The sequence below is a fragment of the Coloeus monedula genome, assembly GCF_965178545.1.
Source record: "Coloeus monedula genome assembly, chromosome: 5".
In the NCBI taxonomy this organism is placed as follows: Eukaryota; Metazoa; Chordata; class Aves; order Passeriformes; family Corvidae; genus Coloeus; species Coloeus monedula.
This window is the reverse complement of record NC_138785.1, coordinates 7,871,071-7,892,882: the sequence shown is the minus strand read 5'-3', so window position 1 is coordinate 7,892,882 and position 21,812 is coordinate 7,871,071.

Genomic DNA, 21,812 nt, shown 5'->3' with positions numbered 1-21,812 from the left:
GTGCGCGCGCGCGTGTCCGCGCCTGCAAGCGTGTGGAGAGAGAGGGATCGGGGGAGGGGGGGGGGAGAGGTTGGTTTGAGGGGGTAGGGGGAGTGCTGAATACTATTTCTTCTGATTCATGTTAAGATTTTTTTTCTCCCCCATCTCCCTTCCTTTTTGTTACGGGTATTATTGTTTCACACGCTGACCAAATGAAGAAGACAGGCGTCCCCACTTCATCTGTGATCTTCGAAATATATGGCCAACTAAAATAGCTATTAGCCAGCTGTAGCTAGAGACACACAGTAGCCCTCTTTTATTTATTCCAAGAGTCTTGGCACTGCACCGCGGCAGCAGCAGCGGCGGCGGAGACAGCAGCAGCAGCAAATCCCAAGGAGGAAATTTTTGTATTTCAAGATTGTCCTCGGTTTTTCTTGCTGGTGGGAGTTGGAGGGTAGATGCTGCTGGAACAGCCGGTGGACATGCCCTCTTTGGATGCAAGAAAAAGGCAGAAAACCGCGAAATTAAAAAAAAAAAAAAATTACCCGCAAAAAGATTTCATATCATAAAAAAAAAAAAAAAAAAAAGGCAGAGAGCAGTTTTACTACCCAAAACTTTCATTCCCTGATGTCCCTGGGATTTCCTCTTTTTTTTTTTTTTTTATTTAAGGATTTTAGATTTTTCTCTCTTCTATTAAAGGTCTTTCATTTTCTTCTTTTATTGCTATTAGTATGTTCATCATCATCATCATTCTGCTTTTACGGCGGTGCCGATCGAGGTGGGGTTTTTTCTCCTCTCTTGCTGCTTTCGCGTTTAGCCCCTGTGTCTGTCTGTGCCGCTGCCGCCGCCACCGCTGCTGCTGCTGGGCTCCCGTCCCGGCTCCGGTCCCGGCCCGGCTCCTCTGATCTCTGCCGGCAGTTTCTGAGCGGGCAGCGCTCGGCTGCGCTGTTTTTGCGCAGCGCCCGGCTCCTGCCAACCAATCAGCGGCCAGCACCGCCCCCGGGGGCGGCGTCCCATTGGCCGCGTCGCGCGTCAAGTGAGCTGCGTCACAGCCGAGCCGCGCGCGAGCGGGCTAGGCGGGCGGGCAGGGGGAGCGCGCGCCGGGCGGCTGAGCACGCGGTTCCCGCGGAGCGCCCGGGGATCCCTGCCCCGCTGCCCGGGGATCCCTGCCCCGCTGCCCGGGGATCCCTGCCCCGCTCCCCGAGTCCCTGCCCCGCTCCCCGAGTCCCTGCCCCGCTGCCCGGGGATCCCTGCCCCGCTCCCCGAGTCCCTGCCCCGCTCCCCGAGTCCCTGCCCCGCTCCCCGCCCGAGGCGATGGCTCCCCCGCCACGGCCGCTGGATCGGGAGATCGCCGCTCGTCCCTGGCGCGCGCACCCACACGCACCCGGGTAAACGTCAACAGCCCCGCTCCTTGGAGAGGGGAGTTTCCACCCAGCCGCTACCAACTTTCCTTTCCAGTAACGCTTTTAGAAAAAGCGTAAACAAAGGGGAAACTTGGGATTATTATTGTTGTTCCTTCCCCCTTTCCCCGCCCCACGGGCTGCCGTAGCTAATTGGTGTGTTCCACAGTGGAGAGAGTACAACTTTCCGTCATTCATCCGTGCAGTGTTTCCAGCTCCGGCCAATTGAAAATATCACGAGCCTGAGACAGTATGTTCCTATTTCCATTTTGGAATTTCCACTAGTGTAACAGGAGACCGTCACATACGATGGAAGAGGAAAAACGAGGAATACTGTCTGTCACTGGGTAGTCGGGGAGGTGGGGAGGCATCCCTGGAGGGGGGTCTATCAGGGAAGAGCAGAGGAATCCAAGGGAAACGCTCTGGTACCGGCTGTCGATGCTGGTTGAGAGATCCACGCCCGTAAGGCTACCAAATGAATAAAATAAGAGTAAAAAGAATGAAATACTTGTAATTCTTGTGGTTATGTTTGTTTTGTTTTGTTTTGTTTCCCCCCGAAATGTTACTGTTTTTGAAGAAACAGCACGAAGCAGGGACGTGCAGCTCCTGCTCAAACCCCATCTCTAATCCATCAGTCAGCAGCGGCTCCGTCCACACATCTCAATGAACTAAAGGTGCGTTTTTCCTGCGGAAACGCAGGAATCCACATTAGGATGGCGAGGCCCTGGCACAGGTTGCCCAGAGAAGCGGTGGTTGCCCCATCCCTGGCAGTGTCCAAGGCCAGGCTGGACGGGGCTTGGAGGAACGCGGTCTAGTGGAAGATGCCTCTGCCCACGGCAGAGTGAATTGGAACCAGATGCTCTTCCAGGTCCCTTCCAATCCCGACCGTTCTGCGATGTCCAAGGCCGGGCTCCCCCCAGGGCTCCACCGCCCGGAGCCGCGGGCGCGCCCCCGCCCCGCCCCTCCCCCGGCCCGGCCGCTCTCGCGGGCGGCGCGCGCCCCCCAGCGCCCACAGCGCCGCAGTGCGCCCGGCAGCGCCTCCGCCCCGCGGGGGACACAGCGCGGCTCCGCACCGCAACGGGACCCGCGCCCGCCTGCCTCCCCTGGCCGCCCTGCCTCCCCTGGCCGCCCTGCCTCCCCTGGCCGCCCTGCCTCCCCTGGCCGCACGGCCCCGCGCCTCCCGCAGCCCTCCCGTGGCCGGCTGTGTGGCTGCGGCAGGCGGTACTGCCTCGCCGCGGGAGGGGGGCACGGTGAAGCGGCAGCCGGCGCGGCGGGCGGGGAGATGGCCCTTCTCCCCCAAATCGAATCCTGTCCTCCCCTTCAGAGTGGCTCCCTACCCACTACTGGGCTCCGTCACAGCGCGGGGCACAGTCGGCGGGGCGATTCCGGTGGGTGTTTTCCAGAAAAATTGAAAAATTTCTTCAGAATCCCCCGGCTACTCCCGCTGCCCGTTGGATGTGGACGGGGACCTCGCTTCTTTCCCCTTCCATGCAGAAGCGCCGCCGCTCACCTGCCCGTCCGCTGCCGCCAGCTCCAGGCGCGGACAGCGGAGATCGTGCCTCTCCTGCCTGGGGGACCGGTGGATGCCCACAGGGAAGCAGCCGCTGCCTGGCACTGAACGCGAACCGGGGCAGCCCGGCTCTAGCCCTTCTCTCCCCGCCGCCGGAGCCCCCGGAACGGCCACCTCTCCTGCCTTCGAGGAACGCGGGCGGCCCGGGCGCAGCGGGCGAAACCCGGGAGGCCGAGCCCGCCCGTGTCCGTGTCCGTGTCCGTGCCCGTGTCCGTGCTCGCCTCCGCGGGCCGGAGAAAGCCCCGGAGGTACGGGGTGGGGGAGACACATCCCCGCGCTCGGGGCGCTCCCCACGGGCGCTCGAGGCGCGACACCCACGCGAGGCTTCTGCAGAGATGGCGTGATCCGGGGGGCAACAGCCACGCGGGATCATACACATATTTATATCCGTACACGTGTATGGGCGCGGGGGCAGCCGCCTCCCACCCTCCCCGCGGCGCCCGGCGGGGGCGCGCAGCCCGGGGATCCGATCTGCCCCCGCGATTCCAAGCGCAGCCGGGTCTCCATTTTGGGTCTCCGAGCAGTGCCTGGGAAGCGGCAGGGATCCGCGGCCGCCCTCCCGCTAATGCCGAGTGACAAATCGCACTTAGGCGATACATGAACGAGAAAATGATTTATGGATTTTCACGACGGTCTGAGCCGGTGAAGGCGACATGAATTATCCATCCTAATGTGCAATATATCATTTTCTAATAACACTGGGTTGGCCCTAACGCTGTGTGCTGCTCCTTTCGATAGCAGGTATCGATTCGGCACAGTCCGAGCGCTGGCTTTCCACCGGACACGTACCTCCTGCAGCACCAGCTGAGATCTGTGTATTTACCTCTTCCTAAAGCCCAGGGCTATGGACAGACCCCTGACACTGTGGCCTTTAGGTTTTCCATCTGTCATGATTTAATTTGGCAATTCCTTTGCCGAATGAAGACTAATCTTTCATATCACTGCATTTCACTCTGTGCTGTGATTTGGAGATGGAAAGAGAGGATGCCAGGTTTATAAATCCTCTGTGCTGACGGGGATGGCACCTGGGTAAGTACAACCTTTCCCCCCTGCCAAAACCCTCCTTGGCACCCCAAGTACAACGGGGCACTTTCTAACAAGGAGAACAGATGCTAAATGCTCCTGCTCACACAGAACTTCCTTGGCACCTCCATTTACCAAATTTCACAGATTATTTTAAAGATAAAATTTTTGCATTTAACTCATACACAGTAGGAGAGTGAATCATCAACACACAAAACTGAATGCATGTGCAAAAGAGGGGGAAGAGCTGCCAGCTCTGGAGGGTGCTCAGTCCCAGGTCCAGCCTGTGCTAGTGCCCCAAGGCCAGGGCATCCCCTCTCCCCCATACAAGTTCCTTTGCCCTTCATCACAGGGTTGCACTGAAGTCATAGTGACATAAGCTATGAACAATCCCAATTATTTATCTAGATGGCTCCAAGTCTAAAATATGAGTTTCACATAAATAAGATGAACAAATCCTGGCCTTCCATGAAACAGTATAAAACAGAGATGGGGAAGATGGAGGTAAAGGATTAATACATTCACTTGGGCTTTGGGGTTAGATAAGTGATTACTGGGGAAGAGGTGAGGAAATGCTTCATTTCTCATTAGCTAAATGTAGTGTTTCCATTTCTCAGACACAAAAGGAGTCACATGAGTAAGGAAACATCCAAATACTGTGCTCTGGAATAAACAAGCACTATCCTAACCCGCACAATCATATTTTAGCGTGTAGAAAGCTAATCCCTATTGTTTAATTGAGTCACCAAAATTATCTTCTGGTTCTATTTTAGGTATCAGTCTTAGTTTCAGTCTGAGGAACACTGTCGCCTCTTTACTGTCTGGATGTTAAAAACACATCGAGAATTGGCTTCCCTTGTCCCTCAAAGCTCCTAGATTGTCATTCCTTGTTGTAATATTAATTATTTCAGTTTAGAAAAAAATAACAGAACCCACCCAGGTTCTCCATCAAGAAAATAACAGCTCATGGTGCAGGAAAGATTACTGGAATCAATGATGGGATTAGGATTGTAAATAAAAAGCAAAAGATATCATGGTTAGAAAAAGCCTGCTGCCTAAGAGGAAGATGTACATGTATTACTGATGGGGCCATAGGACGAAATCCTGCTTCAAAGCTAAGTCGATACAGAACAATTTCACAAATGAACTAAGAGGCCCGATTAAGGTTATTTGTATCAGAGGGGAAGGTTCACTGCCACCACTCCCTCAATGGATTTCTCTCTTAATTGCCAAAGAGGAGACAAAACAGGAAGGCTAGACAATTTGGCTAATCAATAAAAAAAGTCTGTCTTCACGTTTGCCTGAGGAGCACTCCGTATGTCAGATCGATGTGGAAGCCACCAAAGTTCTTGCAGAGGTCACCAGTGATTAAGACATTTTCTGATGGCTTTTAAACAACCCGGGAGACAAGCATCTGCCACAAGTTTGAAGATGTAAGCAGAACTAGAGATATGATGTTAATCATCCCTTTCACACCTATGGGAGTGCTCCTGGTGATAAAAACATCTCATTGTATTTATGACCTTAGACGGCTGTTTTAATAAGCGACGATAAAATATGACTTCATTACATGCTCTGTACTCCACCAGTGATCAGATATGATGGAGCGTCTCCAGAAGGTGCCAGGAGCCTAGAACAGAATTACAGTGAATGCATCCTGTAGGAGTTTCTTAAGGCCAACTTCTGCCTCCTTTTCTTCACCCCCAAACATTCAATGCACATTTCAGGGAGACTACTCTAGCAGCAAGAAGCTGTTCAGTGTGAAACAGTAGACTGGTACAGTCTACTGCTATTATCCCACCTTCTCCAGCTTTCAGAGTCTATCATAATGTTTATCAGAAAAAAGAAAAAAGAAAATTCCTTGTGATTTTAGCTGATTCAAGTCTGCATTGAAATAAATAGAAGAAAACTATTTTTTCCACAGTTAAGCTCTGAACATTTTCTATCAGTCAGGCCTTTTACAGTGTCCAGATCAGAGCAGCCAAAGTCCTGGTCACTTCAAAACAGTTGTTTCCGTATGTGTGGCTTTACACTAACATTTGGCCTGATTCCTATAAGCTTGTCTCATGTCCCATTACTATTAATGTAACAATTAGTCACAAATCTGACAATCTTTAAATTCACTTTTATTGTTGTGCTGCAGATACATTATAAACAAGTGAAAATGACTTTATACAAGGTGATCAGTCAAAAATACTGATTTTATCTGTTTACTTGGAGACAAGAGGTGACATCTAACATCACAGAAGATATTTCTTAACAAAAGATTCTTCAGTAAGGCAAATTACTTATCATCTAGCTAGAATTTTCAGGAAGATAGTTTACTCCATAGAAAGAAGCCTGATACTGAATCAGATGAAAAGCAAAATATGATCACATTGATCAGGACAGGCATCATTAAGACACTATTTTCTCTATAATTTTTTTTTTTTTTTATGGTATGGCTCAATCAGCTGCACCCATTTCTTTGAACTTCATCAAAATACAGTTGACCTGTATCTGAATTCAACCAGTGCTGCTAAGCTTGAATGATTACCAGAGCAAATGAGGGCAAAACTACAGTGGAAAACTCCACTGTTTGAGACTCTGTTAAGCTTCTTATAATACACTCAAAGCCATAGGTAGATGTAGTTGCTCATGATAAAGAAAATTGCAGTGTTGATTTTCTTTTCAACAGCAAGTTCAAACCTTGAACTAAGGCACCATTTGTTTTCAGGTTCAGCTTGAAAGCAGTAGTTCAAATATAAAACTTCTATTCTTAGACATAATACTCTATGTCTAGTGCTTGACAGAATAAATGCAAAAAGCCCTAAACTCTAGATTGTTTGCCCAGAAGAATTTGCATTCTTGGGCCTCAGTGTTCCATGTATATATAATTTCCAGCATAATTCTATCATCTGAGTCATCGTGCCAACTACGCAGCAGATAACAATAGCACCAACTAGGAAGGAAAATGAAAAAGATGGCAAAAGAGATGTTATAATTATGCCATCACTTAGGAAGAGTGCATACATCTGTATTTTTTTTACCTATTCTAGGTGGAGCTACTTTCACTACCAGTATTCAAGACTGTATTTTTTGAGTCTTCCCTTGGTAAGATCCTGTGCTCAGGTGCTTGCTTTTTCTCCTAAAACTGCATCTGTCTAGGGAAAATTTTTCCGTAGTCTTACCCACCTCAGTTTCAGTGTTGAGGAGGTTCCAGTTGGAAAGCAGTTTAGTCACTTATGAGGCAATGATCACTTTTTTTTTGTCTGTGCTAAAAAAATTGCAATATTCAATTCAAAATCTTACCACCTCCACATTTTGGAATAGTGACTTTAGCAGATGGAGGTCTCAGGAGTACTTGTTGCTGCTCTCAGGAAGATACACCAAAGGGATTAGGTCCTCAGAACTTCTTCCACAGAAGCTGTTCCTTGAAACTCTTCCTCACTCTCAGAAATTTATAAGTTGGTCTTTGAAAAGTCTGTGCTAGACCCCTCCTCTCACAACTGCTGAGTGGCTGGACTGCATGACAGAAACTGTGCAAGTTCATATGTTCCATGCAATTCCTGTGGAGGATGAACAGAGTTTTTCTCAGAATAATTATTTTCAGGGTTCTTCAGGCCCCTCTGTAGAACTGAATGTAGATCTGAAGCATGTGCACACTTATCCATACACTTGCTACTCTGAATGGTGGTAAGGAAGCAGGAGAAAGTGGAAAAGGAAAAGCATCTGTATAGAACAACATCGAATAGCAGAAAAAGGTGGTCACAATTACTAAAGGATAGGGAAATGGCTATAAAAGTATAACTGCAGCAAAACAAACGGTAAGAAAGAAAAATTAAAAAAAAAAACCAAACCCAAAACATTTAGACTTAAAGACAAAACCAATCAGGCTATAACCACAAAGCTAATACCCCTATCAGGCTTTTCAGAAGCTTCCTAAGTTCCTGGAGCCTAACAACAAAACTTAGTTCCCTTTTGCCTTTTATTAGCAGGCTTTACATATGCATATGGAAAAGCTCCTGACTGTGAGCTGTTCTCAATTAGGTGAAGTAGGAGTATGTGCTGTAGATTTCAGTGGTCCACACTCTATTCATTATGCAAGTTGGGGCCTGGTGTTGCTACAACTACAGTTTTTCAAGTAAAACTCACACCAGAAGATTGTTTCCCTCACCAGAAGTTGGTGCAGCAGTGGGATCTCCAGAGGCTGAGCCAGCCCTGCTGCTGCTACCTCACGGAGCTGCAAGGTTGCTCTGATCAGCAGGATCTCACAGCTACAGGGCACAGGGACAATACACCTCACTCAGCAAAACTATGGAAACATGATTAGCAAAGTATGCGAGTTGCATAAGCAGACTTAAGAAATGTTGGATTTCAAAGTTCCTGATGTTGTTGCTTCTAGTGAGCCTGTAAATCGTGGTGATCTGTTACTAAAAGATCCGTCTCTGCTGCCTGTCAGTCCTGCAGTTTGTGTGTTGGAATGAGGCACTCAAAAGGTACCCCATTTTTATTCCGGGACAAGATGTTTCCCAAGAAAGCTTTTGTTGTTTGATCAGAGCACACCATGAGTAGTGCTGGTGATGCTGAATCCGAGCTGGTTCATACCTGCAGCACTTTGGCTTCTGTTACAGTATACAGTGCAGAAGGAGGAGAAGGAAAGATCCTGTAGCTAAGGATGTTGAATACCCTGTGCTATTGTGTGTTAACACATGTAACATATGCCCCGGTTTCGTGGTTTGAAGAAAGGCTGTAACAGTGTTGCCAAATGTATTTTGTCATGAATGGATGAATACTTGTGAAGCACTTGGGTGTGGTGAGAAGAGCTCCGGAGGTGATTATGATTTTAGAGGAAGTGGAGGGTTGGCACAATATGCTCTGAAGAAGTCTGCAGCCACATGTGACTGTCTCCTCACATGCCCACAACAAGCTGCTGAATCACACCTGCTTCCTTAATGCTGGTGTTTTCTCATTTTGCAGGCTTTACTATGCAAATCTTTTTGAAGTAACACAAGCATAATACAATCATATGCATATGCTTACATGTAATTACATGAACCTTGATGCTGAGCTTGGAGAGAAATGATAGTTCTGCAAGATGTGCAAGTGGGGGGAGAGGCGAATGTAGCCGCAACCAAGTTCAGCAGGAGCAATGGCCAATACAAACCCGATCCTCCCTCTAGCGAGAGTCTTTTAATTCAGTGCGCTTCTACTCTCTCCGGAGAGGCTGATCCACTCAGCCACTCGCGACAGCAAAATGTTACCCCCATGACTGGCAGGGTCACCCTGCTCAGCACAGAGCTGGATGGCCTCCGTGGCTGCTCCTCCCGACTGCCAAGGACCGGTGCAGGGCACGGCTGCCGCGGGGGGAGAGAGCGTCATTCCCCAATAGCAGCCCTTTGCGCTCACGGAAAGCTGCGAGCTGCAGCAGCTGCTGCTTAAGAACGAATGGTCCGGCAAATCCTGCAGCTGTGGGAGGGAGCAGCTGGATTGCAAACAAGCTATGTAATGTCCACGCAAAAAGAGGAGCTGTGTCTATTACAAATAAAAGTAGCCATGCAGCGTGCTGGCGTGCAGTAATCTGCACTGCTGTGCAGTCATGAGGGGAGTGTCTGTCTCCAGAAGGCGGAGAGCTGACTTAAAGAAGTGATCAGTTGGGAAAAATATCACATGGGCGCTGTGAAAACTCTATGTGAGCTAAACACGAAAGTAAAGAGATTTGCAGGAAAGGGAGGGAAAAGGAAGTGAAGACAGGAAGGACTCAAGTTGTGGGAAGTGTTAAATAGAGGAATGAGCCATGTAAATGTGATTTAGGGTAGAGTGGGAAGATGTCAGAAATGTTGTAGGAAGGCTTGGATTTTCTTAGCTCTGAAAAGCATTTGAGACTTTTCTGGCTTTCAGTGCTTCTCATAGATTTCCCTGTAATTGGGGGAAACTTGGTGAAAGTGGATCATTGCTTTCTTTAAAAGGCAGTGTCAAGAGCAGAGTGGGAATATTTTGGAAGAACTTACTGCTATTACTGGTTGTGCTCTACTACTGGCTTTAACTGGAAAAGCTTCTGCTAGAAGAGTGTATTAGGAAGTTGTCTGCAGCTTTCCCTTGCTGCTGTAATGCTGGGCCGTAGGGATATGGGAAGCACTTGTGTCCCACAGTTTCCACCATTCTGTAGTTTCTAAGAATCTGGAGCTGATCAGGAAATGAGGTTATAACATTCAGTTTTCTGGAAAGAAAGGATATAGACATTTGACCCTTTGCTGTATTTTGCTCAGTACAGAAAGGAACAGAAGCACAATTAGGAAGGAAGAAATAGCCTTTACGACATGACCAAAGCGCTGATAAATAGCTTCAGAAATGCAGTTCTTATTGCAAGCCAACAGAAAAGCCAAATAATAGTTGCATGCATTGATTTAACAATGTAACTGTAGGCTTACAGGACAGTATTGAAGAATATTAATGGAAAATCCTTGACCAGAATTCAGAAAATTATAGCATCATCAGAAGTCCTTTATCTACAGAACTGTAATATATAAAACTGTAAATTTTTAATGTCCTGTTTTAGAATTTTCAGCTGGTAATAAACAACCACCTTGTGTTGTGGTCTCTGTGGGAAGAGGGAGAATAATACTAGATTGGCACGCTAATCTGAGAAATCACAAAAAATGGGGCTAGGAAAAAAATGTATATAACTGTATTTTTTTTTTTTCCTGCAAAAATGAGCTTTCTGGGTAATAAAGTGATACTGCAAATTTCTAGACGTGATTGCTGTAATAAAATGGTTTCCAGAGCTTATGTGCTTTTAGGGAATGGCAGAAATTGTTGTTTGATGTAGTACCAACATTAGAAGACAGGACTGTGCTCTTGCTTTGCTAGTGGTGGTGACTTGGAAGAACTGCTTTCCTTTTCCATGCCCAGTCATTATATGTGTGTAATGGGCATAATATTTCTCCCCTATGAAAAAAGGGAATTAGGGCCATGAGACAGAAGATTCCATACAGGAATTGGATTTCATCATGGCACATGAGCCTAATCTGAGAAGGTTTCTCTTTAAACCTGCCTACTGAAATGAGATAGAAGCAGAAATGTGTGCTTTGGGCATCCTAACAGCAGAAATTTGGGAGATTTTTGTAGTAACTTGGTGTGGTTTGGCAGTATGAAAATGCAGTGTTAGAGCATTCTAGAGCTGCATCAAAAATGCTGTGGCCATGCCAAAATGCAGCCTGGTATATTTGGCTTATTCAAATGTCTTCAGAGTACAGAGAGAAGTTAATTTTGTAGGGGCAGTTTGTCACAGGTTAGCAAGCATAGTCCCGGAAGGGATGTCCTTGCTAACGGGTGCTTACAGTTTCCTCTGGGACCTGATAGAACCTATCAGTGGCCAGTTTGAATATGGACAATTCTTTAAGCCACTTAAAGTTGTGACCACCTCTGTGATCCACATTTAAGAATAGGCAAACTCCCCCCCAAGCTCTCTCTCGTTTCCGGCGCTGGCACAGGTGGCTGCAGGCCCCGTGTGGGGGCCAGCGGGCCCAGCCAGGCCCTGCTTGGGCCAGGCCGGGCCGGGCCACGGCCATCCTGGAGCCATGGACCTGTTCCAGCCATGGAACCCCCCCCAGTGCCTTGCCGTGGGCAGCCGGAGCGGCTCGGCTCTCCCCCCTCTCCACTGCGATAAGAAAAATTCAACATTCCAGCTGCAAAGCTGCAAGGCCGAGGTGAGATTAACCCTTTTATTGCTGTGAAGAGCTGAAAACCTGAGGGAAGAGAGAGAGGAGATGCTTAAAGCTGAAATTCTATTGTGAAGCTGTGATATATCAGAGTATCCTGTTGTAATTCCATGAAGATATGGGGGCTGGAGTGTTCAGCTCGTAAGCAAAAGCACCTGCGCTGAGATAGGCAGATGCTGACGCAGCTGTAATTTCATGAGAAGTTTGGACAGGGAGAGATGGACCAGATGAGGACTTTTGCTCCAAATGGGAAAGGAGAAAACCTCAGTTCCTAGAGATGCTCCCAGAGATAGTCCTAACGATGAAGATGAGGAAGACCCTTTGCTCCCAGGGAAGGAGAAGGGCCTCTGTTTTTTGTTTCTGGACGGCTCAGCCTTAAAATTGTACCCCAAAAAACTTCAAGAGTGGACCCTCGAAAGCAGTTGCGGGAAAAGCTGCAAGTCGGGGGAAGGGACTCACATCGTGAGCAGAGAGACTCCTCTTCCTAAATGGACTGAACAATATTTGGAAGTGGGCGGCTGGCTCGTTGTGATAATGTTTTCATAGCGCGAGCAAGAAGAGACTTCTCTTTCTAAATGGACTGAACAAGGTTATTATGGAAGTGGTAAACAGACTGAACATCTCAAGGGTTGTCTTTTTACATTGTCAGTGGGAGAAGGGAGGAAGGTGGGGGGAGGAGGAGAGTTCTGAAGGTGGTATAATTTTTTTTTTTTTCCTCTTTTAGGTCTGTTAATAAACTTCTTTATATTCCTTCAAGTTTGGTGCCTGCTTTGCATTTCTCCTAATTCTTATCTCACAGAAGATAAGCAGTAATGAGTATTTTGGACCAAACCACTACACAGTTGTACGGCTTGTCCCCTGTATGCTGGATTGTAGCTGTCATCTGCCTTGAGGTGGAAGATGTCAGTAGATGTTCCATATTGCTTGATTTGTCTAATCTGCTCGGACAGGGACTGTCTGATAATCTGGAACCTGATGCAGCTTGTCCAGTTTGTTATTGCTGGGTGATGAGATAGCATGTCTCTGATCTATCTATTCATGTATAGAAGATGCTAATCATATCTTAGCAATCTAAGAAGCCTAGCATAAATTTATTAAAATTCTTGTGAAATTAGAATAGAGGTTTCCTTTGTACCATCTGGTTGCCAAGTGTGGCATTAGGCAATCATTAGGCAATAATAGCTTTCAATTTGTGAGAATGGTAAAAAAAAAATGTATGAAGTGGTTTAACCATTTTGGCTATGAAAGCATTGTGACTTTGGCATCTGTTCTAGTCCCACTTAAATCACTGGAGTTTTTGACACAGTTTTTTGTTTGTTTTTTTGGTTTTTTTTTTATCTAGGGCTGTTATGAGCTCCTGCTTGTAGCCACGGCTTTGTTTGTCCTACAAATCGGTGTGTGTTTGTCAGCCAGTTGACAACCGTTCTTTGATCATATTCTTTTGGGTTTTGTTTTTCTTTTTTCTCTTACAGGGACAATAAAAATGTATTTTCTCTGGAACTCAATGCAAAACAATAGAAGCCTTGCCTGAAATTAGGAATGATCAGTACCCAACCAGCATAAATTTTAGTTAAAATGTTCTAGAATCATGTTCCTTGTTTTTATAATTTGATGCTATATTCATTTTTTGGCCTTGCTCTACAGTATAGGTACATGACCACACACACATGTGTACCAGTGGGAATAAAACTCTTAGTTACAAAAGTCTGGTCTTGCATTTTATGAACATTTGAAATGATGATAAAAAGCCTGTAGGTAATTGGGACATGGACAAAAGGCAGAACCGGGACTCTGGAACCAGCAATACAGAAAGCATTTTCTGGAAAGAAAAAGTGTGTCCCACTCTCACCCCAATTTCTGGCAAATAATTTTTATTTCACCATGAAACTTGTTTCAGGGATAAAATAGTAGTTATTTTCACTGTGAATAATGATAAATCTGAGAATTGGAAACAACTTCTATGCCTTCTGTCTTCATTTCACTTCCTCAGACCAAATTAATTTGATTATATTGTGGAGCAAAATGCTGGAAATGTCCTTTTCTAAAATATATGGAAAGTAAAATAAATAGCAAGTAAGCATGTGTTCCTTTTTACTGTATTTTTATGGAGGTTATAACCGGAGTTATTTTCTTCCAGATTTAATCTGAGTTCTTATAAGCAGTTACTCTTATGGAGTCAGTATGGACCAAATCCAAAGCTGTTCAAGTAAAATAGCGAGATTTCCAGTGATTTCAGTGTTCTTTTGATCAGGCCCTTAATCTTTTAGAAAATGTTAAGCTTAAAAGGACTATTGTGTGGATGGTGCCGATGGAATTCTCTTTCGTGCCTGAAGGAGAAGAAGGTGGAGATTTACTAAGTGGTTGTCTGTAAGCATTGTTTTACTTCATTGTCATGCTGTTCCCTTTCCAGCTGTTTTTGTACATAAAAGGTTAAAGTAAATCCCTTTTAAAAGGTTCACTATTGTGTTAAGGTACTTGAAGTTTAATGTCTTTGTGTCAAAGAGCTTTTATGAAAGTAGATTTGTCCAGGCACATCCTGTAATAAACAACTGGAAACTGCAGGGGTTGGCCTGTGGTGGCTATATAGCAAGAATACCATTTAACTAGCTGGCTTTATATCATGATTAATTTCCCCCTTGGTTTGTTTTTTGGTTTTTGGCTTTTTTTTTTTTTTTTGCTTTTGTTTTTCAATTTTATTAATTCACTTATTTATTTTTTTGATCTGAATATTTATGTCCTATCTTGGTCAAATGGTCTTAAATAGTCTTTTGGTTTGTAGACAGAAGAAAACTCCTCATCTTGGATTGATGCTGGGAGGGCGGTATGAAAGCAGATTACATCTCTGCATGGTATTCACTGATTAAGTGTTTGAAGAAGAGCAAAGTTTCTCATCTTTAAAACAATTTCCTTTAGTACAAAATGTACAGGAAAATGAGTATTTCTAGATTAGGTAAAAGAAAAAGCTGCCACAGAGGTAATAGGCATCATTTGTATGTGGGCCAGAAGTTTAATTAGGATTTAGCAAAACAGAAAACTAGAGCTTTAGCCCATCTGATACAAACCAGAAGTGAAAGCCCGTAAACAGTTTGGGACAGGGAGGAAATGTAAGGTTTCTACAAACTGGAAAGGGAAAGACAATGAATAGTTTCAGTAGTAATAATGAAGATGGGGGAAAATTGCAGAAAAATAACATAAAAGAATAAAGTAGAAGTTTCCAAAAGTCTCAGGGAGAAAATTAGGTAAGGAAAGTTCTAGCAAATAAGAAGTAGAATATGAAGTAGTAATTCCTTCACTACATTTATAGTCCTGTGAATGAACACGCAAAACCAAAATCCATATTTTGGATGTGATGATGCTGAACAGTAATGATCTGTAATGGCAAGAGTCACCATCATAGTTCTCAGATGACAATAGAAGGCTTTAGAAAATAATTTTAAGTGTATGACTCAATCGGTAATTCTTAGAGAATTATTATCACTGACAGTCCAGTAACAGATTAATTGAGTGGACATGCAGAAATAGAGTTATCAACTCCCCAATTTAGCTGCACTTACCTAAAGTACAGCTTGATTCTTCCAGATGAAATGGGGCTGGGTCAGTCGGGGTGGAAATGAGTGGAGTGAGTCAGCCCTTGGGCAGAGACGCAAAGCTGGATTCAGTGTTTTGAGCAATGGAAACACCATTTCCACATGCCACCAGTGCTTGCTGGGGTGACAAGAAGAAAGGTTTACCAGAGGCATGGCACTGCCAGTAGTACCATGGAGATGGTGCTGACCAAGGACTCAGAGGAAGATGGTTCACCTCAGGACCTCATCGTCTCTCAGAACTCCCCTGTGACTACTACCCACAGGCCTTCCACCAAAGGGAAGATTTTAATTGCTTCGGGGAACAAGGAGAAAAATAAAGATGGAAATGAGAAATGCAAGTGCTTACAGATACTTGCAGGTATTCACTGTAAGTGCCTTTGTTCAAAAACTCCTCAACGCTGTTTAAGTCTGAAGGAGGAAAAAATTTGCTTCTGAGGCATTTAAAACTAATTTTGTTCTCATTTGTGTGAGAAGATAAATTGTGATACTTATGAAACTATGTCATTTTAATTGTGTATGTTAGAATATGTTTAGCATACAGGATAGTCTAGATTTAGTCTTTGGAAGTTTTATTTTATTGCTCTGTGTATTTCACCTGTACTTCCAATCTGTAAAGCACGCACATTATGAAGCTGCAAGCAAAGTCTCACTGCATTTCTCTGCTGTATTACTTCTGTTTCTTATGAAGAGGCCTGCCTTAAGAAGCCATGCTTTCTATACCCATAGACTTATTAGCTCAAACTGCTAATAGATGCCAACTAATATTAATTACGGTGTCAGTGTGTGGTTCACATTAAGAACAGCAGGATTACTTTTAGAACCAAAGTGGATGCAGTCTGTTGCAGCAGTATGAGCAGGTAGCAGGTCTTCCCTAGTAGGGGTCATCTACAAATAAAATTTCTCAGACCAGAACCATGCAGACTTGCGCATTTTGAAGTTAATCAGTGCTCACATGGTGCTTCTCCTCCCATCATCAAGTTTTTAACAGAAAAGAGTGCAGGGAAAACCCATGCACAGGCATCATTTAAGTTTGTGTTGGGTTTACGCTGTGCGACCTATGGACTCCTGCTTTTATTTGTATCCATAGTGGGAGAAGACTGCAAGAGACATTAGCAATGCCCTTCTGCCTTTCTCCCAGCATAATTCAGATGGGATTATGGGAGTGCTTGAGTGAGTTCACTGCCCTGAGCACATGGGGAGCTGGGATCCCTTGTCTTTTCTCTCCCCTTCTGTTTTACTGACGCCCTTCTAAGGCATTTTCTTTTTCCTTCCAGCTTTCCAAATGTGATTGTGCCATCATTTTATTATGTACAGAGGTGACTTCAGACTTACATGGTTTGTGTTTTCCTTTCTTTGCTGGCTTGACAGGTTATATGGAACCTGCTTGTCCACACAAACACTTAAATCAAGTGCCCTACGTTAGCCAGTGGGAAATAGTCCTTGTATCCCTCTACCACAGACTTCCAGGTGCTAGACCAGACTAATACATGTCTCAGATTTGATGACTCCAAGTATTTTAATTACATGGCTATATGCTGTAGGATCAAATTCTTCAGAGAATTTCATACTTAAAATCAATTGATTCAGACAATTATTTTCATTAATAAAAAAAATCTAAAATACTTGTTTGAAACAGACTGAAATGAATTTTAGTTCTGGTTTTCATAGTCCCTGCAGTTATGTGAAATAGTGGAGTTCAGCTTACTTGACCGTGCAAAATGTGTTTGCACGTTGCTAATTTCAAAATCCAAGGCTTAATGTTAAAGTTAGAATTTGAATGACATGAATAGACAAGTACAAATTTTTTATAGACACTAAACTTTTCACTTGCTATGATGCTAATGCTTAGATACCTTATTTAATGATATTTAATACAGTGATACTGATTTTGTCCCTGCTGTGTTCATTATTAACCCCAGAAGGCAATGGAAATTTTATTAGACTCAGTACTGGATATTAATACTGTGCCTGACAATGTTGTGAAAAAAAATGAAGAAGGAGCCTGCAAATATTTGTAAGTTAATTGCCTGACTTGGAAACCACTAATGTACATGAATAACATTTACTCATGGAGATTGTTTCAGTGAATTCAAAATCTGTCCAATGAGTAGTTGTCAAATAAGGCCATAAATCACAACTTTACGGAAAGTTTAAGAAATGTTAATGAGACAGCACCCTCAAGGTATTATGGAAACTTAAGAAGTTTTCATGAACAGCATTTTAAAGTCATATATAATTAAATAAAGGATCCGGTCAATGTTTAACATAAACAACCAGAAGTTGAACTTAGTTTGCCTATATTAAAAATAATAGATCTGGAGCGGCCATCAGCTCATGGTAGTTATTTATATTCTACCTGAAAACAACAGCCACCCATGTCTGTGTTCCTTCAAACCTGGTACACCGTACTCCATGGCTGAGTATGGGTTTTCATTTATTTTTGTGGCTGGCCAGTGTTGCAGCAGAATCAGTGGATGGGCAACCACCTGAGCCATGAATGAGCCTGGCACTCTGCTTTCACATGGGAAGCAACGTGGGGACAAATGTTCATGGGGCCTGTCTTATGGCTAAGTGAAAATGCTGTGATGGTCCACCAGGGTTTCAGCTGTGCCTTGTTTACCTGAACAGTGAGTAGGGTAATGTCCCTACAGTGAGTAGGAGAAAATGACAAGCTGATGGCCAAACAAAATTCCTGTCTCAGGGAAGGTGATTTCTTATATCACTTGCATGTGGTTATCAGTCCCTGTCTTGGATGGTTAATTTGGGTGCATATTGCTGGGTGCAAAGAGTCTCCTCAAGCTCAGTGGAGAGTTTGGGAAGGCAATAGTCATGCCTAGGGGAATCTTCCAGGAGGGTGACTGTTCATCGGAGGATGCAGCTGCAATGCACGTGGTGTCTTTGCAGCAGCCTATGTACAGCTGCAGTCCTTTGTGGATCCTGGTGTACTGAAAGAGGTGCATTCCAGTGGCTTTAGGGAATAGGAGGGGATGAATGTTGTCCTTTGAGCCAAAATGTGGCATTAATTTCTCTCATGACCTGAGGTGGACCTCTCCAGCCCTATTCTGAATGCGCAAAGCCTTTCAGGTTCCAGGAGCTTCTGTGTGGCCAGCTAGGGAGGATGAGTTGAGATGTGCAGGCAGGACCACCAGTGCAGCAGCCTGGGGTGCCCAGTGGGGCTGCCCTGCTAGTGCTGAAGCCAAACATGGGTGAGGCAGTGTGGTGGCAGGTTCTGTGAAGGCCTGTGTCCCAAGGCATGATGTCACAGTGGGACACCCACAGCAGCAGCTCCTTCTCCACTCAGTGTCCCTGGACCACTGTCTCTGGAGAGGCACTGTGGTGTGCAGGAGCTGTCCTGCTGCCAGGAGGTGGAAGGAGGCTGTGGCAGAGCATTGGAGACACTGACTGAGAAGCATTGAGGGGAAGGAGAGGATCAGAGGGTTTTTGTAGCAGGAAAAGCACTTCTTCCCCAACTGTTGCAGTGCAGGGGGGCAGAGATGCAGAAGTACCTGCTCTATAACGCTGTGGAGCCAGAGGAGCTCCCAACCCTCAGGGAGCTCAGCACCATGGGTAAGGCCCCAGGGGTCCCTTGCAGGAGCACTGTCAGTGCCAGGATTACATGGAGATGAGCTGTGGAAAGCCCAAGGCTGGAGCCATAGGTGGGACCCTTCTGGAGGGTTCAGACTGCTGCAAGGAAAGCCCTGCCTTGTTGTGCTTTGGAGCTCGAAGGTGGCTTTGGTAGCTTCTCCACCCTTAAGGAGAACAGAGCACCCAAGATTCATAGCTGCTTGTGGTAGAAGTGATGCCTAAAGGCCACTTGCTTTTTATACACTTTTCATATATTCATGTGTCTATAGATTACTATTACACAGTTATATAGCTCCTAGTATTTTTCCCACCCTTTATCTTAGATTTTAGAGTAATAAACTAATCTTCTGACACATTCCTAAAATACTGTTTAGTCTTGTTTTCAAGAAGAGAACCTAGAAGTACATTTTGTTTTCCAATCAGAATCTGAGAAGACACAAGAAGTGGAGGAAAGAAGCCCTGGACCAACTCCAGTGGGGCAGTATCCGGGGAAAAATTACCTAACCAACTGCTCTTCTAATTGGACAAAGTTTGTTAGACATGATGATTTGTTAAACTTACAAAATTGTAGAAATCCGATGCTGGGTGTGACCATGACCATTGTGACACCTGGAAACTTCCAAATAAAGGCCTGCTTTTTATTTTACTATTTTAACACTCTTGCAAGGGTTTTTCTCTTTTGATATCAAGCAACAGAAGGGAACAACAAAAATCAGAGGGTCCACAAAAACTCACTAAGTTTCATTAGAAAGCTACAAGGTTGGCATGGAAATTTCTACATTAGTCCCCAACTTACTACTATATAAGCACATGGATATAAATCCAGGCTTGGTAGGGGTACCTTTTTATAGAGAGATTTCTTGCTTTCTACACAAATTAGTTGTCATGTGCAGTCTGTTCTTTCACATCTTTCAGGAAACGGGTTAGAGGGCTTTTGGGGGTCTTTGGTGGTTGTGATCTCCCCTACAGTCCATGCCCACTTCTTGGCCTCATTCCTGTTCTTGCAGTGTACTGTGTTGTGCTTATGTCCAGGGTCTAGAGTAAGTATGTTTGTCCCGGAAAAGGGCTGCTCTATTTCCACATGGCCCTCTTCTCTAGCCCCCTTTAACAGTGTGTTAATACCAACAGTCCTTGGTTATTAACCGCAGTCATTGTTACTACCAACAACCCTTGGTTAGCTCCACAGCTATCCGGCTATGGGTGTTTTAAACATACACATTCACCCCATCTGGGAATCCAGAGTAGCCCAGGCCTCTAGGCACTGGCAGTGTCTAAAAGTGGAAATTCCCTTTGCAAAACTACAGCCTGCCCTTCCTCTCCAGGCCTGTCTTGGACACAGGGTGGGCTTTGAGCCTGGGGGCAGTCAAGAACACAGCTGGGTAGCCCCATCAGTGAGAGTGCTTATTCAGGGCAAGGGGGAGCATGAGAGCACTCCACTGTCACCTGCAGGGGTAGGGGCGTGGGGGATGGTGGCTTATGCTGACTTCAGAACATGGTATGGCTTTCATTTGCTTTCCAGAAATCTGCAAAGTCTGGTCTGGAATGTCTCGGTACATCTACAGACAGCTCCTGCAGAAGACGGTGAGTCTTGCCTCCTGCATGTGCCTCATCCTGCTCCTCTGGGGCTACGGAGCAGGACCCAAAGTGCCATCCCCAGGGCCATGCAAGTCATCCTCCTTACCTTTGGGCAGCCCTGCTAACTCTTCCTCTTGCTTGTTTTTGCAGGCAGTGGAGATTGGAGTTGGGACTTTTGCAGTTGTCCCAGTGCATGCCAGTGTGGAAGAGGGCAAGGTTTTGCCTGTTGAGAGACCTATGTTCATTTTGAGCAAGCCTCTAAAGATGTTTTACAGCCTTGAGAGTGATGAGACCAAAATTCCTGGTAAGAACATGGGATCCTTTCTTTACATAGGCCTTGTATTTTGGCTTGGTGCCAACACCTCTGATATGACAAACAAAGACTCTTCCAACTTGCAGAGTGCTGAGTGTGGGCACAGGCGTGGTAGCCCGACACCCTGCCCCTCCCTGAGGAACCAGCCTCATCTGCTCAGCTCCCCTGTGATCCAGCTGGTTGCTCACAGCAGGAGGCAAAGCTTTGCTTGGCTTTTCCTGTGTCCATTCTGGAGATGTGGCTGAAGCTGAAGGGGGAACACTGTCTGGGCAGTGTTGCCTGAGAGCTGGGTGCTGGTGTTCTCCAGTCTCTGAATTGGCTGAACTGTGATGGGACACTGTTACTTTGTGCTTGTTTTCTAGATGAGATACCTGTTGTTCAGCCAGACTTCGAGGAGATCGCTGCAGAGACCCACTTTCGCCATGAAATTATGGAGCAGTGTGTACAGGAGACCTTGCTTTGCTTTGCTGGGGCCCTCCGAGACAACAAAGAGGTGGAATTCTCATTCAGGAGCATTGGTATCCTTGCTGTGCGAAAAAAAGTGGTCATCATGACCTTCTTTGACAGCTGTCTGCTGGAGCTGGATACAACAGGAAACATGCTGAAAGCCCTTCTTGAGGTGAGCTTGTCATTTCTGTGGAATTCCTTCTCATGGCTCTGTGGCAATGTGCTGTTAAAACTATCCATCTGCCTTCTCTGGGCTGTTGTCACTTGCCTCACCACCCAGCCTAGGCACACTCCCAGTGAGCTAGTCCAAGTCTCGGGAATGCCTCAGCCCCTTTGAGGGAGGGGGCTAATGACATCAAGAGAGAAGATAGTGTGAGGCAGCCTTTGTGTCTTTGAGCACCAAGGTGGTTTGCCGCCATTCTGAGCAACCAGCACATGTTCTAGATGTCTGCTGATGTACTGCTGTTCCTTTCCAGGACCCCAACATGATGAGCATTGTTGCCTTTCCGGGCCAAAATGATTTTAGTCGGGTCAGTCAAGATGAGGTTGTCACACTGCCAAGGTGAGCAGGATGGCTGCTACAGCCCTCAGCTCCTCGGGTGTCTGCTCAGCCACTGTTTTGGGGATACCCTC